This window comes from Bidens hawaiensis, unplaced genomic scaffold, assembly GCF_021521415.1.
Source record: "Bidens hawaiensis isolate Kalapana, Puna unplaced genomic scaffold, B.hawaiensis_p1.1 tig00044837_1, whole genome shotgun sequence".
NCBI classification, from domain to species: domain Eukaryota; kingdom Viridiplantae; phylum Streptophyta; class Magnoliopsida; order Asterales; family Asteraceae; genus Bidens; species Bidens hawaiensis.
Window position 1 is genome coordinate 58,596 of NW_027497974.1, and position 22,887 is coordinate 81,482.

Here is a 22,887-nt window from a genome sequence, read left to right on the forward strand (position 1 = left end):
GTTTTGCAAGATGATTTGATAAGTGAACATAATCTTGTGCGGATGATTAAAGACATGTGGTTAGGATTACTTTAGTAAACTCTATTGTAAAGATTGTTGGTATGATAATAAGGTTATTAAAAATTGCTACTTACTAGTAATAGAAACTTTGTTGTTAAAGAATCAAGAGTGTGTTTGTTTAAAAGATGATAATGGGATGAAATAAGAGGTTAATATGGGTAATTAAGATCTAGAAATTTTGGTACATAAACACCTTGTAGAGACTATAGAAATAACATGTTAATTGTGTAGTTGAAAACTTAAGTTAAGGTTTGAGTATGTGTAGTTAAAAATTTGTTTTGTGTGCATACTTGGTGCTAGATGATCAAACATGGATGTGATGATATATTACTTGTTATTATATGTATATTTCCTGTACCAAATGGTTTGGTTTTGACATTGTGACTTAAATAGCTTGTCGGTAACTTTAACGGTCGGAAAGTTGGACTTTAGAAGTGAACTGACATGAATTTTGGAACTGAATTAAAACAGGTTCTAAAGTCATAATATTCTTATATTTAACATAAGTTAAAGTATAAGAAAAGTCAATAATAGCAAAACTTAAACCAACCCGGTTTGTGTTGCGAAAACCGACACGAAAACGTCAAAAATTGGCATTTTTAAGAAATTGGCAACAAAATAAAAACTATAACATTTTTATTGAAAAACTAATAAAACTTGACTAGAAACTATATAAAAAGTGTTTTTGATAAATTTAAAACTAAAAGTTTTCACAAAATAACAACCGGCTCGTTTTTGAGCTCAAAACCGACGAAACCGACAAAACCGATTGAATTGAGTCAAAATTCTAAATAAAATAATAATTTAAATTTTTCAAAACACTCCAGCAACTAAAGGTAATAATTTTTATAAATTTTAATAATTAATTTAAATTATTAAATAAAACAATTATTAGTTGATTACTACTTGTTTATATTTTTAAGTGTGTTTTTATAGAATTATAAGTAGTAAACTTTATGTGTTGTGTGCTTGTGTGAGTTTTTAGAATAAGAATATATATATATATTGGTCAAACATGTATATAGTTAACCAATTATGGTCAAACCCGAATTTAAAATTAACGAACGTGTACTAATATAGGACACGAGCGTTTATACAAACATCGGATTCAAAGGTGAGTTCTTCCTCCGAAAATCATATTGTATACTTATATTCGTATTAATATATATGTTTTGAAAGCGCATTATACTTTACAAATTGTCGTTATTGTGGGATGAATCAATTTAGTTAAATAACTGTTAACCGAATTGAGGGCACAGAAATGTTGGTAGATCTATCGGGGTGACGCCCCCCACTTCCATTCGCGTTGGGTTAAAAGTGGGAATATTTCGAGTATGGTACGTTTCGAGTTATCAAATTGGTAGTCATACACGCGTTGTATTCTTAGCTAGTTTACAGCTAACGCTTTTTGTGCTTAAAGGTAAAATGCGGGTTTCGTTATTGTGTTATACCGTGTTAAGATCGGTATTGTTGGGAGTATAATGGCCGTACACTATTATATTCATGTGTTGTTTATATATAAATTGTCTATATTTATATGATAAGTTTTCTCGGGAATAACTCACCAACATTCATGTTGACCCAAATATTATTTTAATGTGCTTTTCAGGTAAGTGAAGATTTCAAGGTGGCCTGGAAATGAGAGCGTGGGATGTTTGAACAAAAGTGAAGTATTGTAAACCGTGCATTAGCACGTGTAATAAACTCTGATTTTGTAAAATATTTTCTTATAATAAAAGATGATGCTTTTATTATTAATTGTCTAATATTGTTGGCTATCGGCATCTGTCATAACCCGAACAGCTTAAGTTAAGACTTCCGCTGTGTTAAGTTAAGATTTTCGGGGTGTGACAAGCACACCTCCTTCACCATCATCGGAGTCGCAACAAGGGCCCGACAACTCACCAGTAAAACACGAACGTCGCTCCCCTTGTTTCACATGTGTTGTTTAGTTTTTTATAAGAATTGAAATTGAAGCCAATTGATCAGATTATCTTTGAAATCGATTCAATTAATCATCAATTTAAAGCTTCAATCGATCAATTTTGAGTTTTGAGTGATGGGTTTTAACCTTGAATGTATCAAGATTTAAGCCTGAACGTTTTAGATTTTAAGCTTGTACATGTTAAGGTTTAACCTTGAACGTTTTGGGGTTGGGAATTTGGCTTGAAACTTTTTGGTTTTTTAACCTTGAACGTATTTCGCGTACCTAATGTACGTTTAGCAATTATTGTACGTTAGCGCATCCCTATATATTAACCCAAAACATGCAATAGCCAAATTTCCTCCAACGGTCATAATTATTATCGGCTACTACAAGCCCATTATTGGTAACCCGTTTAGAAAAAAAATGAATGGGGCCAATGTTCCCTAATTCGGTTACCTACTCGATGTTGGGTACCCGAGGGTGCCCCTCTCTCCTTTAAGTATTGTGTTGCCATGTTAGAAGGAAATGAAAATAAAAATAAAGTTATGTGTTTAAAATCCTTTCTTTTGTTAAGTTAAACTCGAGAACATAACGATAAGGTGTTAGTGTGATGCTCGTTACAAATCATAACTTTTGAAAACCTGTGAAGTGTAGGTTCACCTATCCTCACAAAACATCGCTCCATTATTGAACAAGCACGACTCCATGAACCTACATATAGCGAGATATGCCCTAAAAGATGATACCACCAAAGGATTTTTTTTATAGGTTTCACCACTATATTTGAAACCCCTGATCGTTGTTTACAGAATATATTTTGACGGGTTCCACCCATGTTATTAACTGTAGTCAAGTGATGGTAGCAAGGCCGTAGAAAGTGGGTACGAAGTAACTGGAACAAATGGTGACAATCAGGTGCTTAGGATAAAGGCTTGGTGGGTGGATTTGGTGTTCCTCTGAATGAGAGATATATGGAGATGGAGACGAGATCTATTGGTGGAGTTTATTGCCAGAAGGTGGGTTGGTAGAGTTGGACGCCGGCAATGGGGGGAGGGGGGATTGTTTAGGTTTGTAATTTTATTTTTCTTTTATTATTTTTTTGTGCAAAGCACATGTATGAACTTAATCCTAAAATCTAAGGTCCATTAGTGAAAGGGACAAAAAATATGTCAACGTATGAACTTCAAGGACGTTCAATGTACTTATTGAAGTTAAAGGACATGATCTACAAATTACCCGAAGATAAACGACATAACTTGTAATCTACTCTTATTTTTGTCAAACCCATATATTATCGTATAAACATTTTCAACATTTCAAATGAATTATTTACCACTCGATTTAAAAAAAACGGTCAGACTGATACCAATAACGAACCAATATAATGGTCTATTTGATTAACAGTCCAATATTTAAAACATATTTATTTAGAGCCTCGTAGATTGGGTGATGCATAAGGAAATGCATCATCAACGGGATCCTCATTCACAATAGAATACACAAGGTTTGAAGAGAAAAAGTCATATATACATCTAATACAATTTGTTCTTATACAAATCATAACTTTTCTTCTTTCTATTATCTTTCAAACATAGTACACCTAGACCATCTGTAGAAGACTAGTAGATAGAGGTTAGTTAACAAAAAGTATGTCACGTTGGTGTAGGTGTAACATCTTACTTTTGGTAATAATATATAAAAGAAATTCGTTTACTTAATGTTGTGTTATTATTTAGTAATAATAATAATAATAATAATAAGTGAACTTGGACAACAAAATATAGAGTAACGGATGGTAATGGGCCTTAAGATCCATATGCTTATCCTATATAAGCACCTAAAACCCTCATTTACCACATTTGCCTCCATACACACTCAAAACAACACAAACACTCTCATCCTATTCAGACTAAGATCCGATCTGAAGGAAAGGTTGAAGTTCAAGTTCTAGCAGCCACGTCAAACAAGAAACACGTCTAGATCCACGCGTTGATCCATATCTGAACCAAACCGGATCTAAAAAGGTACGTTTAAATATAAAGGTTAAGTTTTTGAGGTCGGTTTGCCCTAAGATTTGATATTAGGGCAAATCGAGCATTATTATGTGAGAAAACATAAACTTGATTATGAAACGATGTTTAGATTGAAACGGGTCAAACTAGTGATATTTTGACCGAGTTAAAGTAAGAAAAACGAAGTTGTTATAGTCCAGAACTCGTTTCATATGTAAGACGGGCATAACGGGTCGAAAGAAGAGGTTCGAATGGAAAGACATGGAGAAACGAATCGAATGAAAACTCAATTCGATTAGAATCCAGATTTGATTCGATTAAAATCCATATTAGATTCTATTCGGTTAGAATCCATATTCAATTCAATTCGATTAGAATCCATATTCTATTTGATTAGAATCTATATTCAATTAGATTAGAATCCGGATTCGATTCGATTGGAATAAACTTGACTCAGAATCATGGAAAGTCAATTTTCTGATGAATTTTTAGTAAGGGTTTATTAACGCCAACCATGGGTTCTGCCCCTTGGACCCTTCTAAGGGTTGGTGCCCTTGATAAACCCCGCTACCAGGGGTGCTACTCCCAGACCCCCATAGACAATATTAGAATCCATATTCTATTCGATTAGAATCCATATTCGATTAGATTAGAATCCAGATTCGATTCGATTCGATTGGAATAAAGTTGACTCAGAATCATGGAAAGTCAGTTTTCTGATAAATTTTTATTAAGGGTTTATTAACCCCAACCATGGGTTCTGCCCCTTGGACCCTTCTAGGGGTTGGCGCCCTTGATAAACCCCGTTGCTGGGGGCGCTATCCCCAGACCCCCGTTAGCTAAGGGTTCACTAACCTAGAAGTATGATATAGTTAGAGGTAGTTAATTGATACTTATAGTTATTACACAGTTAGCCGTGCATAGCTAAAGAAGGGTATTATAGTAAACTCATAAAGGAAGAGGACACAAATGAGTTTCTAACCCCCTTTCTCTGTTATGTTTTCGGGGCTGTGTGCATACTCCTGTGTGGTTAGTTAATACACTTACCTCAAGTGGTAAGTGTATGATATATGATTGTTTAATGAATGATATAGAAAATGTTAAAAGTATGTATGTATATATATGCATGATAGTATGAAGAAATGCATGTATGAATGTATGGTTGTATGAAAAGAAGGGAACATATCTTTATAATATCTGAGAGGATAGGAACCAGACCCTTATAATATCCGAGAGGATAGGGACCAGACCCTTATAATATCTGTGAGGTTATAGGGCGGAAGGCTCTTTAAAACGTATAGATAGTTATGTATGATGTATGTTAATAAAAGAAAGAATAAAAGTTTGAAAGAAAGAACGAACAAATGTATGTATGAAAGGAAGATAAACAAGTTAAGTGTGTAATATGTGTCTTCGGATACGTAAGTATAAGAATGTAATGTTTGTTGCCTGATTAAGTAGAACTCACACAACATAGTTAACTTTTAGTATGCTCGCATGTAAATAGGTTGAGACAGATGGCTTGAGGGTAACACATGCCATTGGACTAAAAAGGTTGACAACTTAAGAAGAATGTTATAATGTTATATTTGGTTATGTTTTTAATTTGAATGATGGTTAAGACAAGATTTTGAATGTTATGTAATATATGGTTGACTTATTATATTCTGCGATAATGTTATAATTTTATAATTTAAATTTGCAAGACAAATTTGAATGATGTTAAGACAAGATTTTGAATGTTTATGTAATATATGGTTGACTTATTATATTCCGCGAAAATTTTTAATTCACTATGATATTTAGAACTGTGTTTGTTAGTAAATGTAACGTTAAAATAAGGCACCAAGACCGGGGGATTACAGTAGGAGCATTCACTAGCTAAACAATCAAAATGTGTAATTAAACAAATTGTTAACTATTATTTATTTTTTATAAAAATTAAGAGTGGTGTAGACTGATTGGTTGAAATTAGATGTAGCTTTGCACCCTCATCATCTACTGGTGTAATGGTTTAACAATGAAATATTAGCCCTGCTTGCGGTGCGCACATATGATGTATATATGTGTGAACCCTCGGGTGGGCAAAAGTGAAATTGCACTAATTTTGATGTTATTTTACTAATCTCGTGAAAATAACGTTAAAAGTGACGGACGGTTAATCAGGCATCATGTAGTGGCGTTGATAGCCGAAAGACAAGGGTACATGCACCGATCAGCCGGTGTCCCGATGATTGAGTGCTATGTGCCTTATGTCCAAGGCTTGATGCAAAACTACTATCGAGCAGGGGGTCTCACCGGAAGCAGCCTCTCTATCCTTATAGGGTAGAGGTAAGGCTGTCTACATCTTACCCTCCTCAGACCCTACTATAGCTTTGCTATTGGTGGGATATAATGAGTACGATGATGATGATGATGATGATGATGGTAAGGAGTAACGCCCATGTCCCCACCACAAAGTTTGGTCTTATAGAATTTATAGAATATCACCTCCTTTGTTTATGAAAACATTATATTTTTAATTAAATTACTATTAACATAGTTTTGATGACCCAACCCGACTCTAACTAAACTTGAAGGGCCCAAAATGAATAATAATAATAATAATAATAATAATAATAATAATAATAGTAATCTTGTTAAACCCGTCGTCTCTCAAGTCCTCGTATACACAATTTATTTATATTTGTTTGTTTCTAGGTTTGAAAAGCAAATGGAGAGTGCATTCGCAAGCGCTTCAGCGATCGGCGACCAACGGCAGAAGATCGAAGAGTACAAGCACATTCTCTCCTCAGTAATCGCTTCAAACGACATCGTACAGGCTAGAAACTTCATCGATCACAGTTACCTAGCCTGACTGATTGCCTTTTTATTTTTGTTTAATCCATTATTATTATTATTATTATTCAGTAATTGATTGATTGATTGTTTTTAGTTCTTTCGGATGATGTTCCTCTGGTGGTATCTCGGCAGCTGCTGCAGACATTTGCTCAGGAGTTGGGGCGGTTGGAGGCGGAGAGTCAGAAGGAGATTGCACATTACACGCTTCATCAGATTCAGCCCCGTGTTGTCTCCTTTGAGGAACAGGTTTCTCTTAGTTTTTTTTTTTTTTTTTTTTTTTTTTTTTTTTAATTTAGGGTTTCTAGGATTACTTTTAACTTATGCTACCAGATTAGATAGAAGTAAAATATTTTTATTTTTATGCTAACACTTTTACCATCTACTCAAATGTATACCGTAAAACTCATTCCCAACTCTGCAACTCGAATATCAAATGTATATTCAGGTTACTTAGAATAACTTATTAGAATGAACACTTATGCTGTATTTTTGCATATCTGAATTGTGATTTATATTTAAACAAGAGTTTCATGTGGACCCTGCAATTTTCAGGTCCTTGTTATACGTGAGAAGCTTGCAGATTTGTATGAGTCTGAACAGCTATGGTCAAAAGCAGCACAAATGCTCAGTGGAATTGATCTTGACTCTGGAATGAGGTATAAGGAAGAATGATTTTTTGTTATTTGTTTACTGCATAGTTATTAAATGCAATCGGCACACTTAAGGCAAACATGTCTCCCTCAGGCGCTAGGCGCAAAAAAAGCATGGCCTGAGAGAAAAAAAAGCGCACTTATATAAAAACATTCACAAACAAAATTTGTAATGGCAAACAACACTTTATTCAAATACCAAGCATAATCAACCATAGTTTCTAAAATCATATGAAAATCCAAAATAACCAAATTGTTCATACTCAAAAGCAAAAAAAATCATAAAGTAATAAATATAAAAACGATTGTACTGTTCGTCAGTTAAAAACAAAAAAACAAAAAAAACACATTAAAATAGTGGACTAAATTAACAAAACAGAATATTACTAACCTGATAATCGAAAACAAAAATTAATATATATATATTGCTAACCTCTTTTCTTCTGGTAGGCTCTGTATTTCTTGCTATGTGATAAAAATAACCAAAATGCCGTTCAGAGAGATTAAGAGTTAATTATGTTAATCTTCTGAATTTTGGGTAAGTTGTACAAGGAATTAATCAAATAAAAATAAGCTAAATAAAAAAAATCAAAAAAATATACACTTGCCGATTGTTCTCCTATAATTTCGACTTAAGTCAACAAAGTCGCTATTACTGCGCCTCGCCCTAAAATATCGCCTAGGCGCCTAAGCGATGCGTTTGTAATAACTATGGTTTACTGTATGAGACTACTATGAGACAACTCACATGCTGCAATCATTATGGCCAAAAGAAGCACATATTGTTTTCATTGACTTCTTTTATGAACCACCTCTAACTTGAAATTCTTTGTGACTATTTCATGTTTGCAGAGTGATTGATGACAAATTCAGGTTGACAAATCATCATCATCATCGTACTCAGTATATCCCACCAATAGCAATGCTATGGTAGGGTCTGAGGTGGGTAAGATGTAGACAGCCTTACCTCTATCCCATAGGGATAGAGAGGCTGCTTCCGGTGAGACCCCCGGCTCGATAGTAGTTTTGCATCAAGCCTTGGACATAAGGCACATAGCACTCAATCATCGGGACACCGGCTGATCGGTGCATGTGCCCTTGTCTTTCGGCTATCAACGCCACCACATGATGCCTGATTAACCTTCCGCCACTTTTAACGTTATTTTCACGAGATTAGTAAAATAACGTCAAAATTAGTGCAATTTTACTTTTGCCCACCCGAGGGTTCACACATATATACATTATATGCGCGCACCGCAAGCAGGGCGTAAAATTCAGGTTGACAAAATGCGTGCAAATTGCTCGACTATACCTGGAGGTATGTTTTTGCTAACCTCAAGAAGCAGTTTTTTTTTCTGTATATGGATATTGATAATTTCCGGTTATATTTGAATATATGATAACCTGAAGGAATTATTATTATTACTATTACTATTATTATTTGTTTACTTATCTATATGTGGCTATGTGCGAACATTCTTGCGTTTGTGACTGCTTTTTGGCAGGATGACGATGCTGTGAACGCAGAGGCATTTATTAACAAAGCTTCATTCATGGTTAGCAACAGTCAGCATGAAGTATTGAATTTACAGTACAAGGTTGGGATTTATTGGAACTTTGATTTGACCTGATATCTTGTTGAAGTTGTGTTAAATTGACACAGGATTATCTTTTTATTTCTTTCTCCCTTTAAGGTTTGTTATGCAAGGATTCTAGATTTAAAAAGAAAGTTTTTGGAAGCCGCACTTCGTTATTTTGACATTTCACAAATCGAAAAGCGGCAAATTGGAGATGAGTACGTATTTTTAAGCTCAAAGTTAGACAAATGTTTTTGTTTTTAATTTTTTTATGTTATTTACACATGTTAATTTGTTAAACATCTATTTCAATATACATATAATTTTATCTATAATTCTAATTTTATTTGTGTTTTCTTTATGTCTTTCACAGAGTGATTGATGAAGATGCACTTGAGCAAGCCCTAGCTGCTGCAGTGACTTGCACAATTTTGGCTGCTGCGGGCCCACAACGTTCTCGTGTTCTTGCAACTCTTTACAAAGTAAATGTTTCTGCTATATGACATCATCACAACTTGGTAATCGTTTTTGTGTCAATAATACATTTATATGTTTAATTTTTTTTTTCTAAAAGGATGAAAGATGCTCAAGGCTAAAGATTTATCCAATTTTACAAAAGGTATTATTTTTGACCAAAAGTGAACTCTTCCAAAAGATTGTTATTTTACTGTAAAAGGTGTGTATTAGAGAGAATCTTGAGGAACTTTTAGTAAAAGCTATATAACTGTTTTGAGCTTTTCAGGTGTATTTAGAGAGAATCTTGAGGAAACCTGAAATAGATGCATTTTCTGAAGAACTAAAAGTTCATCAGGTATTGTTAACTCTAAATTGCAATTTAACCTATTATTTATAAAGTAATTGCACTAATTTAACCAATTTAACCTATTATTTATTGTGCCCTGCTTGCGGTGCGCGCATATAATGTATATATGTGTGAACCCTCGGGTGGGCAAAAGTAAAATTGCACTAATTTTGACGTTATTTTACTAATCTCGTGAAAATAACGTTAAAAGTGATGGAAGGTTAATCAGGCATCATGTGGTGGCGTTGATAGCCGAAAGACAAGGGTACATGCACCAATCAGCCAGCGTCCCGATGATTGAGTGCTACGTGCCTTATGTCCAAGGCTTGATGCAAAACTAGTATAGAGTCGGGGGTCTCACCGGAAGCAACCTCTCTATCCCCATGGGGTAGAGGTAAGGCTGTCTACATCTTACCCTCCTCAGACCCTACCATAGCTTTGCTATTGGTGGGATATACTGAGTACGATGATGATGATGATGATTTATAAAGTAATTGTTTTTAGGGATGTTTTTATCTTTAACGGGTTGCACAAAGCGCATTTTAAGTTTCTCAAAACCTTCTAATCTTTTATTAAAAAGTTGAATACTATATTTTGGCTTCATATTTGACACATTAATTATCTATTAGAGCATCTGCAATTTGGGCAAAAATGTTTTGAGTCAACCAGCCCATACTATATAGGAAAGTAAACGAGCTGACCGAGCTCTGCTCGTTTTGAGCACTTCTTGTAAAGCCCGAGCTCGGTTTGTGAGTTGTTATTTCAAGCTTGAGTTTGGCTCATTTTGAGCTCTTTTGTAAAGCTCGAGCTCAACCCGTGAGTTGTTTTTAAGCTCAGGCTCAGCTCGTTTGTTGTTTATTACTTTATTACATAATTTATATACATTTGAAATTATTTTTGAATTCATCATCATCAGCGTACTCAATAAATCCCACCAATAGCAAAGCTATGTAGGGATTGAGGAGGGTAAGATGTAGACAGTCTTACCTCTACCCCGTAGGAATAGAGAGGCTGCTTCCGGTGAGACTTCCGGCTCGATAGTAGTTTTGCATCAAGCGTTGGACATAAGGCACATAACACCCAACCATCGGCTGATTAGTGCATGCACCCTTGTCTTTCGGCTATCAACACCACCACATGATGCCTGATTAACCTTCCGCCACTTTTAACGTTATTTTCACGAAACTAGTAAACTAACGTCAAAATTAGTACAGTCTCACTTTTGCCCCCCGAGAGCCCACACATATATACATTATATGCGCACACTGCAAACAGGGCGTAAATATTTTCTATAACACAGCAGATAGGTTTTTATCATAATTTTATATACAATAAATATTACTATATAATTATAACAATGAACAATAATATTTATTATATATGGAATTATGAATTATAATTAAAATGTTTGACCAGTCATGAAAGATTGTTTTAAATTGTGATAGGCTGTTGTTATATGTGATTCTGACAGTTATTTTTTTTAACAGAAAGCACTTTTACCTGACAAATTTACTGTGCTTGATCTTGCAATGATCGAACATAATCTCTTGAGTGCAAGCAAACTGTATACAAACATAAGGTATGTGTTTATACTATTATAAGCATAAAATATTAAAATAGAAGTAATTTGTGAAATGTGAGAATCTAAAAATCACATTATATGAAGTTATGAAATCTTTCATTAATGAATAATGATCTATTTGGAAATTAGCTTTGATGAGCTGGGCACACTGTTGGGCATTGAACCTCACAAGGTATGCTTTTCGTTTCATTAGGTTATATTTTTATTATTATTACTATTATATTGTTATTATAATGTTATTATATACCATTATTATTATTATTATTAATTTGATTTTCGAGCCGGGGGTCTCACCGGAAGCAGCCTCTATCCCCTATGGGGTAGAGGTAAGGCTGTCTACATCTTACCCTCCGCAGACCCTACCATAGCTTTGTTATTGGTGGGATATACTGAGTATGATGATGATGATTATTAATTTGATTTAACCTTGTTGGAGGATATGATAAATGGAACTTGTTTGTTCTTTTCAGGCAGAAAAGATTGCATCAAGAATGATCTGTGAAGGATAGAATGAAGGGGTCAATTGATCAGGTAATTATACTATTTGCTTGCTTGCGTGTTTCTTCATATTTTATTAATGACCAAAATACTCTTAGGTTAAAGAAAAGTTTGATGGGTTGATGTGGAGTGAAGATGATATATTTTTTGGGGGGTGGGGTAAAGTGAGGTGGGTCCACTCCACTCAGACTTTTTATTTATTTGATGTCATCAAGGGTATTTGTCACATTTAAAACTTATCAAAAAAGGTTAACCATATCTTAGGGCGGGGACTAAATGTTTTCCTTTTTCGAAAATCACTTGACTAAAGGTATTATTGTTGAAAGCAATGTTACAAATCTGTAATATAGGTAAAACGGCAGGGTCCATCTGTGTAATTTGTTATAATTACAAAAAGCTACTTTAATATGATGTTAATATAGTTCTTGCAATAATAAATTAATTTAAAAAGCTATGTGCATTAGTACGCTAGTAGATTCGTGAAGTTTGACATAGTTATCTCATATCCTCTTTAGCTAATTGTATCCATGTCGGTATTTTTTCACATGGTGCACTAGTAGATTCGTTAAGTTTGCCACATTTATCTCATATCCTCTTTAGCTGATTGTATTCATGTCGGTTATTTTTCACATGGTTTAATGGAAGTATTTGACTATTTGTTAAAAGTCCAAAATACCATTAAGCAAAAATAGAAGGAACTTGTGAACCAAAAACAATTTCATACACAATCTGTGATGACGAAAATGGGCAGTTAGGTAATTTTAGCCTTGGACTCCGCCAAAAAACAAGGCTCATATTTTCATGTATATTTCAAAGTGAATTTATGTTCCCATTCTAGCACAATAAAAACAGTTATGCAACTCGTCTGTTAGGGTGAATAAACGTCTGATTAATGTTTGGTGTTTTCAAATTTCAGGTGGAAGCGGTTATTCACTTTGAGGATGATAATGAAGAACTTCAGCAATGGGATCAACAGGTGCTAATTATTTATTGGATTAGTAATTACTCCCTCCGTCCCACTACAAGTGTTATGGTTTGAAAAACACAAATTTTAATAAAGTTTGAATGATTGCATTTTTTACTTAACAAATGACTATAATGCCTTTGACATATATAAAAAAACAAAATTTAAGAAAATTTGAATGATTGCATTTGTGTAAGGGTAAACTTGAAAATTAGTTAATATATTTTGAAAGTGAACATTTGTAATGGGACAAACTAAAAAGGAAATGTGGACACTTTCAAAGGGACGGAGGGAGTATTATTTTTTGTTTATTTAACTCGATATAGAAACTGTAAGCAACTCATTTGTCATCTTTCAAATATTTACATTATTCTTTTGTTTGTTTTTTTCCCAGATTTTTGGTCTTTGTCAAGCTTTGAACGATGTTCTTGATAGCATGGCTAAGAAGGGGTTGGCGATTCCTGTCTAACTCATTGTTTTTTGATTAGTACACATCTCGTCAACCATTTTGTTTTTGTAATTAGTTTTCACTGAGTTCTTACTATGTCAGTTTATAACACAATAGATTTGGCATTAGACATTGTTTTGTTTTACAATTATACTCTTCGTAATTCACTAGGTTTTAAGCGTTTTATGTTCACGTCACATGATTATTTATGCCTTTTAAGTTAACTACAATAATCATTTCGACAAGTCTTGTTATGACAAGTAGATGTGAAGAGTCCCTGTATAATCTTAAATTTCACACAGCAAAGCTAAGGGTTCTAAGAATGGTGGAATATAGGTAAGCCATATGTCTAACTGTGCTTTTGGCTTCAAAAACAGTATCTGGACATAAAAAGTTTGTAGAATATATTGTATGAAAATAGCAAAACGATAGTATGGCAATGGGCTGGGTTTGGGCTTGGTATTGCTAATCTCAGTCGAATACCTGGTTGTAAAATCATGTACAATACCCGGTCCATTATTCGTTGGGTATTTGTCGCCTAACTAATCATCGGGTATTCGGCAATTGGCATACATGCGGTATTAGGTATGCCCGTTAGTTTGTAAGAAAATTTCCGTTAGGATTTCCATGTATACCTATTTTATATATCAACTATTCAAATTAAATATGATACGTTACATAGTGAAATTGTTATAAATTGTTATTAACTTATTTCTATACAGGGGTAGGTAACTGTAAAACCTGATTTTAAGTAATGTTTTGACTTTTGACCTTTATAGTAAAATTGTTATTTTTCAATTTGGGGATTTACTTCGGACTAAATTTGGGACAAAATTAATGAATTCACTACAAATGGAACCGACGAATAGATTTAGGACTTTTGATAACCATTTGCCATTGTTATTTACCAATAAAATAAAGTATTATTAGACAAGGGTTTAGAAAAACAAAATTAAAAATTAAAAATTTTCGGGTGTATAGTTTGGGGTATGTGTTTTTGGGTAATCGGGTAGGGTATCACCTAATCTCATACCCGCAAAAATTTTTCAAAACTAATCCCATACTCGGCCTAATACTCGCCGGGCTTCGGGTATACCATTCCCGGAATCCAGGATGCTTTGGGTTTTGTGAATACCGTCGGGTCAGGTTTTGTTGGCATCCTTAAACGATACTTGTGGGAAAAGTACTTAAAATATACTACCAGTAAACCAGCTAATAACACATTCATAAAGTGATTTCAAATAGAGCATTGCATAAATTCATGCATGGATTGTCTTAATTTGTGATACATAAAGTGGTTATTTAATCGTCTCTGTCTCTCACTATATTAGTTAATGTTTTATTAACACTTCATCTCTCTTCGAGAAAATGGTTAGGACTTTGTGGTGATGCATGATAAGGGTTAAGGATTTTTAGAAGGGTTTGGTTATGAAATTTATGTTATTTTTCATTAAGGATTTAGCTTTTCATATACCATTAGCGACCAACCATCATTATTTTTGAGTTTTTTTTTACCAAAATGGGGAGGGGGGAATTATATACCAAAATAAATGATTTGAAAAACATTTATCAAAATAGGTTTTTCTTTATTTATGTTTTCTTACTCTAATCTTATTTACTACTAATAAAATAATTTCTGTTAAAACTTCTCTGTGTAATGCATAGATAAAAAAATAATAAATCTTTTATTTTTATTTTTCATTTTGTTTAAAACAAATATATTTAAAAATAAAATAAGTTTGGGAACCCATTTCTTATATTCATATTTATTAAAAACTATTAAAATAAAACTCTTTATGTTCGTAATTTTTTTCCTTTTCACTGTATTTCTCTATTATTTTTTTTCTTCTAGCTTTTTTTTTCATATATACCACGGGTATAACCTGTTATACAACTGTTTTTATGCTAAAAAATGTAAAATTTTTAGAGTTGTTTTATGATTAAAACATATGTTTTAAAATAAAAATTTTATATTATTATTGTCTTTTTTTTTCTTTTAAAAAACCATTTTAATATTTATGCAATAAAGTAATATGCGCAAAAAAATAATTTACATTCGCTAACGTAAAAAAAAAAGAATACATAGTTGTGCTTAATTTTTATTCTTCGCGTTTAGGTTTAAACTTTGTTGAATTCAAAATTGTATTCAAACGAAAGTATTTTTTTATATCATAAGTTATACGAGTGCTAGTATTCTATTACTTTATTGGTACTATGACGAACCGAACCAATTTTGACTGAACTTTGATACTAATATTGATATTACTGGAACAACTATCGGCATTTGTTTTTTGATTTTTTGTATTGTAAGCTTTACGGGTGCAAGTGAACTGTACCAATATTATAGCAAACCGAACCAATTCCGACTAAATAATGTAGACACCAATATCAATATTAAGTCAAACTGAACTTTTAAACATGAGAAAACATATTGAAAAATAGCAATAATAAAGCAATTAAAAATAAAATAGAAAAAAACATAGTTTTTATTTATATCGGTTTAGATAAAAAAACATATGAATATAAGATGCAGCTTCCAAAAGCATTGCATGAAAATTTTTGTTTTAAACGAAATGATAAAAAAGTTTTATTATTTTTAATTCATTTTTTTATCTATTTTTTTAACATAGAACTCTTAATAGAAATTATTTTATTAAATAAAAAGTAAGAGTAAGAAAAGATAAGTTAGTAAAAAAACCTATTTTATTAAATACTTTTCAAATCACCTATTATGGTAAATACTTTTTCTTTCTTCCTCATTTTGGTAAAAAACTCCATTATTTTTTTTTTGTTATAAGAACGCCCTTACTACGATGGTACTTCTACTACAGTACACATCCACATTTTGTTATTATAAGGGTATTTTTGGTTGGAAATAATGAAATAAAAGGGGAATGGAAGAGAGAATGAATGGAATGAACAATGATTGAAATGGATCATTACCATTCTTTTGTTCTTTTTGGTTAACATATGAGATTGAAATGAATAATTACTTTATGTTGTTTGGTATCTATAAAGCTTGTAAGAATTAAATAAAAATAATAAAAACATTCATATCTAAAAAATAAACTGAAATGGCGACGGTGGTGGTAGCTCTGGCGACGAAAATGGTGGTGGTGGCGGTTAGGCGGGGTGGTTGTGGTGGTGGCGGTGGTAGCATTAGTAGTGATGGCGATGGTAAGGTGGCGACGACGGTGGTGGTGGTCAGGCAGCGACAATGGTGGTGGTGGCGAAGGTGGCGGTTAGGTGGTGGTGGTGGCGATGGTGGTAATGGTGGCTTTTGTTAGGTGGTGGTTTTGTTGAAAAAAGTAGAGTGATGGAGGAATAGAATGAAAAAAAAGAAATGGGAGGGGGGGGGTGGGGTGGAAATAGGGTTGTCACTTTTACCTGAAACCCGAAACCCAATCCGAAAAACTCGTACCCGAACCCGAACTAACCTGACTCGAAGAACCCGAACCCGAGAAAAGACTAACCCGAACCCAAACCGAAGTAATTCGGGTTGGTTCTCGGGTTTGATTTATAAGATTTGGGTTAACCCGAATAAACTTTTAGTTTTGAAATAAAATATATTTTTTATGTATAATATGCTAAGTCTTAGCCATTAAGGTTATCTGGCTTTAATCGACTTTTGTCATTTTAACTATTATGGATCAATTGCTTATTAATTTTTGTTTTTGGTTTATTACTAATATCAACCGTAATCAAACAACCAAGTCATGTCCGATTGAATACCATTATGGTTCGAGTTAGTTTTACTCTTCTTTTGAATTATTTTATTAAGTTAGGTTAGTTTATTATTTGATTGTTGGTGCTATAAGCAAAGAAAAATAGGTTGTTTTGATGTTAGCATTGTAGTTTTTTTTTTAAAAATACTCGAAACCCGATTAACCCAACCCGAAAAAACCTGAACCCGAATTACCCGAACCCGAAAAACCCGTGAGAGATTTGGGTTGGGTTTTAGGTCAAGATTTAAAACTTTGAAACCCGAAGAACCCGACCCGAAAAACCCGAAACCCAAAAAACGAACCCGAAGAACACCCCTAGGTGGAAATGAATGGTTTAGATGGAATGAGATTCCATGTGTAATGAATGATTCCATTCCATTGAGCAACCAAACACCACTTTTTTCATTCTCATTTAATGAATTATTCAATTCTCTCTATCATTCCTCCGTATCAAACGCTACCTAAGTTTGAAAAAGTAGCCCAGCCGCATAGCGCAACCATTAATTGATGTTTATTTTATATCTTTTGTATAATTATATCTATCTATTCTAATAAAATGATACTATGATGTGCCACTTGTCACTCTCACAACCATTCTCACATTTTAAAACCCATTTTTAATATATGGTTTCTTTTAAGGATCTTTCGCGGGTCACTACCCGACCCAGACATTGTCTTTCAGATCTATATATTTTTATAACCAAATTTTCATTCAACACAATTGTATCGCCTCTTCGATTACAAACCCTAGCTTCCGCCTCTTTAGTCGAAACTTCTGTAAATTTCAAAGGTAAAACTCTTCAATAACACACTTTCTATTGTTTTTGTTTGGCGATTCAGTTAATTTACATTCATTTTGGTATGACAAACCCTAACTTTGAAATATTAAGGGCTTTGAAGGGTTCATTTTGATTACGTAATCATCGATTTTAACACCTTAAGTTTTTACTTCAATTATAGGTATTAAATCGATTTGATTTCATCTTCCTTTTAAGAAACGCAAACCTTAAATATATATGTTTGTTTTTTCCTTCAGTGATTGATATGGTTGCATTGGATCCTTGTGATGATTTTTTTGGTATTTTGTTAAAAGGTTCTTAATTATCCCTTTTATGTGAACCCACAATCCTAAATTGTAGTAGATTTTGTCAATTAAATATACAATTTTGAGTGTACCGTAAACTATCAGCCAAAATTTTGATTCCATGTTTACTGATTACATAAAAAGATATATAACTAATTGGGTTTATTCTTACTTCTTACTTTTTAAAAGTTTGGTCAATTTACAGATTAAATAATAATAAATAATGGACTCAAGGTCAAAATTCAAAAGCATAAATAAAAGCATAAAATTTGTTGTTTTTTTAATGGCCAATAAACAGAGATTGACTAGGTACTTTGTACGGGGTGACCCAATGGCTAAAGGTCACCGCCAATTGTCCCAACCCAGTCATACGGAGCCCTTAAGCGCCTCAAAGTTATCACCGGTTCCGGGAAAAACCCACCGGCCCGAAGGCCCACTAGTGGTAAAACCTGTATGCCGTCAGGATCGAACTGGAGATCACAAAGATCTTAGTCCTCCTTCATTGAGCCACCCATCCCCCGGAAGTGTTGTAAGTGAGAATGAAACTCGAGTCTCCATTGAAAAACTCGAACTCCCCGCTACTACACCATGTTGGAAAGGACACAATTTCTTGGTCTTAAGAGGTTACTTATCATTTGATTGAATCTTTTTCTATGTTTTACAGTTTGTGTTGTAAGTTATATATGTTGTCATACTTTTTTAAAATTTGTTTAGCAGATCCGATTTACTTTCAAACTTAGATTGTATAAAAAACGATTATATAAAAGACTTTGATGATAAAACTTTATTTGCAACAAAATGACACGGGAATAATATTGATCACTTTTAAACAATCAATGAAACTTGAACCTAAAGGTTTTAGTATCAATTTATTATATTTGTTAATTCTTGCTTTTCATTTGAAGTTAATTTACCTTTTTCTACTGTACAACTTGAGTATTAGTTTAGACTACAAGACTCTCAATACAAGGATTATGATTCTATAATCATGTACTTTAAAATCAAAGTTGTGCAAATTATATTTTTCTTTTTCATTTTCATAAACACTATTTTATTGCTTTTGTTATGTATGTAGCTAGCCCAATGACGGGATCAATGCAAACATTGTCAATAGTTATCAAAAATGCTTTGACATATTTTGTTGGTTCAACGATTCTTAATTTTTTAATACGGTATAATTTTAAACTTTTAACTTCATTTTAAATTTCAACCATGTAATTTATGTCTTTATTTTAAATCTATAAATAGGGATCAAAATTTAGTTACAAGCAGACATAAACATGTACTAAAGATTTTGATTGTTGATAAACAATGTATTGTATAAGAAAATAATTACTTAGGGGTGTTTGGGTGAGCTTTTAAATGTTGATTATTTTATTTTTGAAAAACAAAAGATATTTGACAAAACTCATCCAGAAGCTTTAAAATGGAGCTTTTCGAAAACTTTTTTTTTTCAAAAACCAAATAATCAAGTTTGAAAAACTCACCCAAGCACCCCCTTAATTGTAAAATATTTGTGTAATATTTGTTTTGTAATCCCTATAAATTTATTATAAATTGTAATTGTATTAACAATACATGTTAATCGTGTTATTGATTCCATGTTGCTTAATGTTTAAAGTTTAAAATTTCATTTATTCTCCGTGTAATACATGGGTCTCAAACTAATAAAAGAATAAAAAACTAATAAAAGAATAAAAGAAAGGCATCGGAATAGTCATTCACATGGCAAGTGATGGATGACCCGACTTTTGGCCTGGGTTCGAATCCTGATGCCGCTTGGATTTTACCATTTGTTTCCAGACTCGTTCTGGTTAACTCGATTGTCGTGCCTTCGGGCGAGTTGGGGCTGTCGGGTTTTACCAGGAACGCCCAAGCCAAACTCGGATGCCAGCGTGGATCCGGCTAAGACAACATAGTCTGGCCTGAGTGGGGGTGGTGGGGCTCCTCTCGTAGGAGTTGTGATTACCCTCAACTGAGAAAGTAACTGTTCGAAAAAAAAAATACTTTTGGAAAGGGATTGGAATTTACGGTTACCAAATTGAAGTCAATTAATTCCCGTGGATAAAACTTTTACATTTTTGGACGGCAATCAGTAAATATATTTACTCAACTCATTTAATTCAGAAACCAAACGACTTACCAATTTCATTTGATCGGAGATGGCCGTTCAGAAAAACATTACTCTGATCGGTTTTAGAAAGTGATTTATTTACTTTAAAAGATATTTAACAGAATGTGATTGTTATTTCAAAAAATATTTAAGATATCATTTATAATAGTATCTTAACTTATTTATGTAAGCGTTTTATTTTGATAAATGCGGGTATGCAATTGCTTATAAATAGCACTTCTAATCATTGTCTTAGTACACGTACAAATCAATATGTCCATGTCAAATTCTTACAAAACTCTACTGTCTTTCTTAACCATTTTCTTGGTTACTTCCTCAGGTAATTAACAAAACATTCTTCATCCATTTATAAATTTTATTCATATGTAATGTGTTGCAACTGAAATTGCAACATGTGTTGGTACATAAATGTCAGTAGTTCATAGTCTAGCGTTTGTAATCGAGTCTGTAATGTAATTATGTTTAAGTTTATGTTTATGTATGTAAGCGAAGTTATCAACAAGTTCGCTTAGGCAAACTTGTTGAACAAGCGAAGTTGTCGAAAAGTTCGCCTAGGCGAACTTGTTCAACGAGCGAAGTTACTGACAACTTCGCCTGAGGCGAAGTTGTCGTGTATTTATATAGCCTACGGGTTTGCGGTTTAGAAGTTAGTGTTTTGGTTAATCACGTGTAATTCAGTAAGTCTATAGACGAGAGAGGAGTCAGTTGTTGAGTTCAGTGAACGTGCCGAGGGTCTGTAATAGACGTGTTTCAAGTTATAATATATAACGTGTTCGTTTGTATCGCGTGTGATTGTTTTACGTATTCTACAATCGTAACTACCTACGCAGGGATTCCGCACCTACGTAGATAGCGATATCCCGTGTAAGATCCGTCCGGGAACCTACAATTGGTATCAGAGCTTTGGCTCGATTGTGTGGTTCGGGATTTCACGCGGGTGTAGAAAACGTCTCGTTTGACCTATTCGCGGGACGCGTTTTCGTTGATATTGTGTTATACTCACCTTATACAGTCATATTCAAGCCGTCACACCGACCGGAAACTGCTAAATCGTTGAAAACAGATCTGAATATTTTCAGTGTTCTTCGGGCGAAGTTGTTGTTCTTCAGGCGAAGTTGCCGACGCTGGAAGTAGGGTTTCGGCGAAGATATAAGGTTGAGCGAAGTTATCCACAACTTCGCCTACCTCATAAGTTCGCCTAAGCGAAGTTATCCTCAACTTCGCTTACCTCCTAAGTTTGCTTATCTTAAGCGAAGTTATTCTCAACTTCGCCAAGTCACGCGAATTTAAGGATTTTCCAGCGAAGTTAACACTTAAGCGAAGTTATCCTTAACTTCGCCTATAGTACTGTTTGGAAGAATTTTTGTTTTTTTTTCGGGTTTTTCTTGTTTTCGAGAAGATGTCGCCGATTAACATCTCAGAGTTAGTCAAAATGGAAGTTGAAGCGGGGTCGGCTACTAAGGCCCCAAGGTTGATGAAAGGAACCGACTTTGTGGCGTGGAAGGATAGGTTCATTCAGTATATTAAATACCAGGATGCAAAGATGTGGGTGTGCATCCAGGATGGATATATTCCACCGACAATGGAATACGAAGGTCGGGATGTGATAAAGAAGTACAGCAAGATGGAGGAAGAAGAGAAGAAGATATATGAGGCCGAGAGCAAGGCCCATGCTGCAATTACTATGGCTCTTCCTCAAGAGATTCTCCATACATTCCGGAAGTACACTTCTGCACGAGAGCTTTGGGATGCTCTTGAGAATAGATTCGAAGGGAACGTGGGTATTCGTGCCTCGAAGATTAAGCTGTTAAAGACCCAGTTCTCTGTTTTCAAGTATTTGAAGAACGAATCGCTCGATGATATTATCACCCGATATTATCATCTAATGACAGAGCTGAACAACTATTCTATTGCTTACAGAGAGGAGGAAATAGTTGAGAAGCTTCTCGATGCTCTCCCACCGAAGTGGGAAATGTACACTGTTCTAATGAGGGAAGACAAAGACTTTCCTAATTATGACTTGGAGACAGCAGTAAACAAACTCAGAACCTTTGAGCTTAATATGGTTCGTAAAGAGACACCAACGGATCAGGTTCAAGACCCTGGTATGTATGGTGCCAAAGTTATCTCAGGCTCAAGTTCGAAGTCTGAATCTGCTGCTTACTACTCCAAAGGAGAGTCAGGTTCTAACTCTTCTCATGAAGGAAATGTGTCAGTAAACATGAACGGTGATGTTTGCTTTGTTGCTGGAGGATCAAGTGCTTCGAAACCTCAAGCATCCAAGAGTAGTTTCTCTCCCAGTGCTTCAAGCAATAACTACTCTAAGATGCCAATGAGTGTCAAATCTGCTGAAGAGCAGTTTGCACTCTATGCATCTTTTATTGCTTCTTACGAGAACTACATACAAGGGAAGATTGTGGACCCTGCTGCTTTGGAAGAAGACTATGACCAGATCGATCCTGATGATCTGGAGGAGATGGATCTGCAGTGGCAGATGGCGATGATAGTCAGAAGAGTGAAGCGTTTCATGAAGAAGACTGGCAGAAAGTTCGTAGGTGGAAAGCCAGGTTTTGATAAGTCAAG

At 34.0% G+C, this 22,887-nt stretch overlaps 1 pseudogene across 1 annotated transcript; it reads left to right on the top strand.

The window, feature by feature from the left end:
- The first annotated feature begins 6,704 nt into the window (after positions 1 to 6,704).
- On the top strand, positions 6,705 to 13,545 carry LOC143595236 (COP9 signalosome complex subunit 4-like; annotated as a pseudogene). Its single transcript, XR_013146486.1, has 15 exons — positions 6,705 to 6,842; positions 6,935 to 7,086; positions 7,393 to 7,496; positions 8,343 to 8,363; positions 8,769 to 8,808; positions 8,996 to 9,088; positions 9,185 to 9,285; positions 9,441 to 9,549; positions 9,642 to 9,686; positions 9,810 to 9,878; positions 11,357 to 11,448; positions 11,581 to 11,623; positions 11,922 to 11,982; positions 12,866 to 12,925; positions 13,308 to 13,545. The product of XR_013146486.1 is annotated as a COP9 signalosome complex subunit 4-like (transcript).
- Positions 13,546 to 22,887: the final 9,342 nt, after the last annotated feature.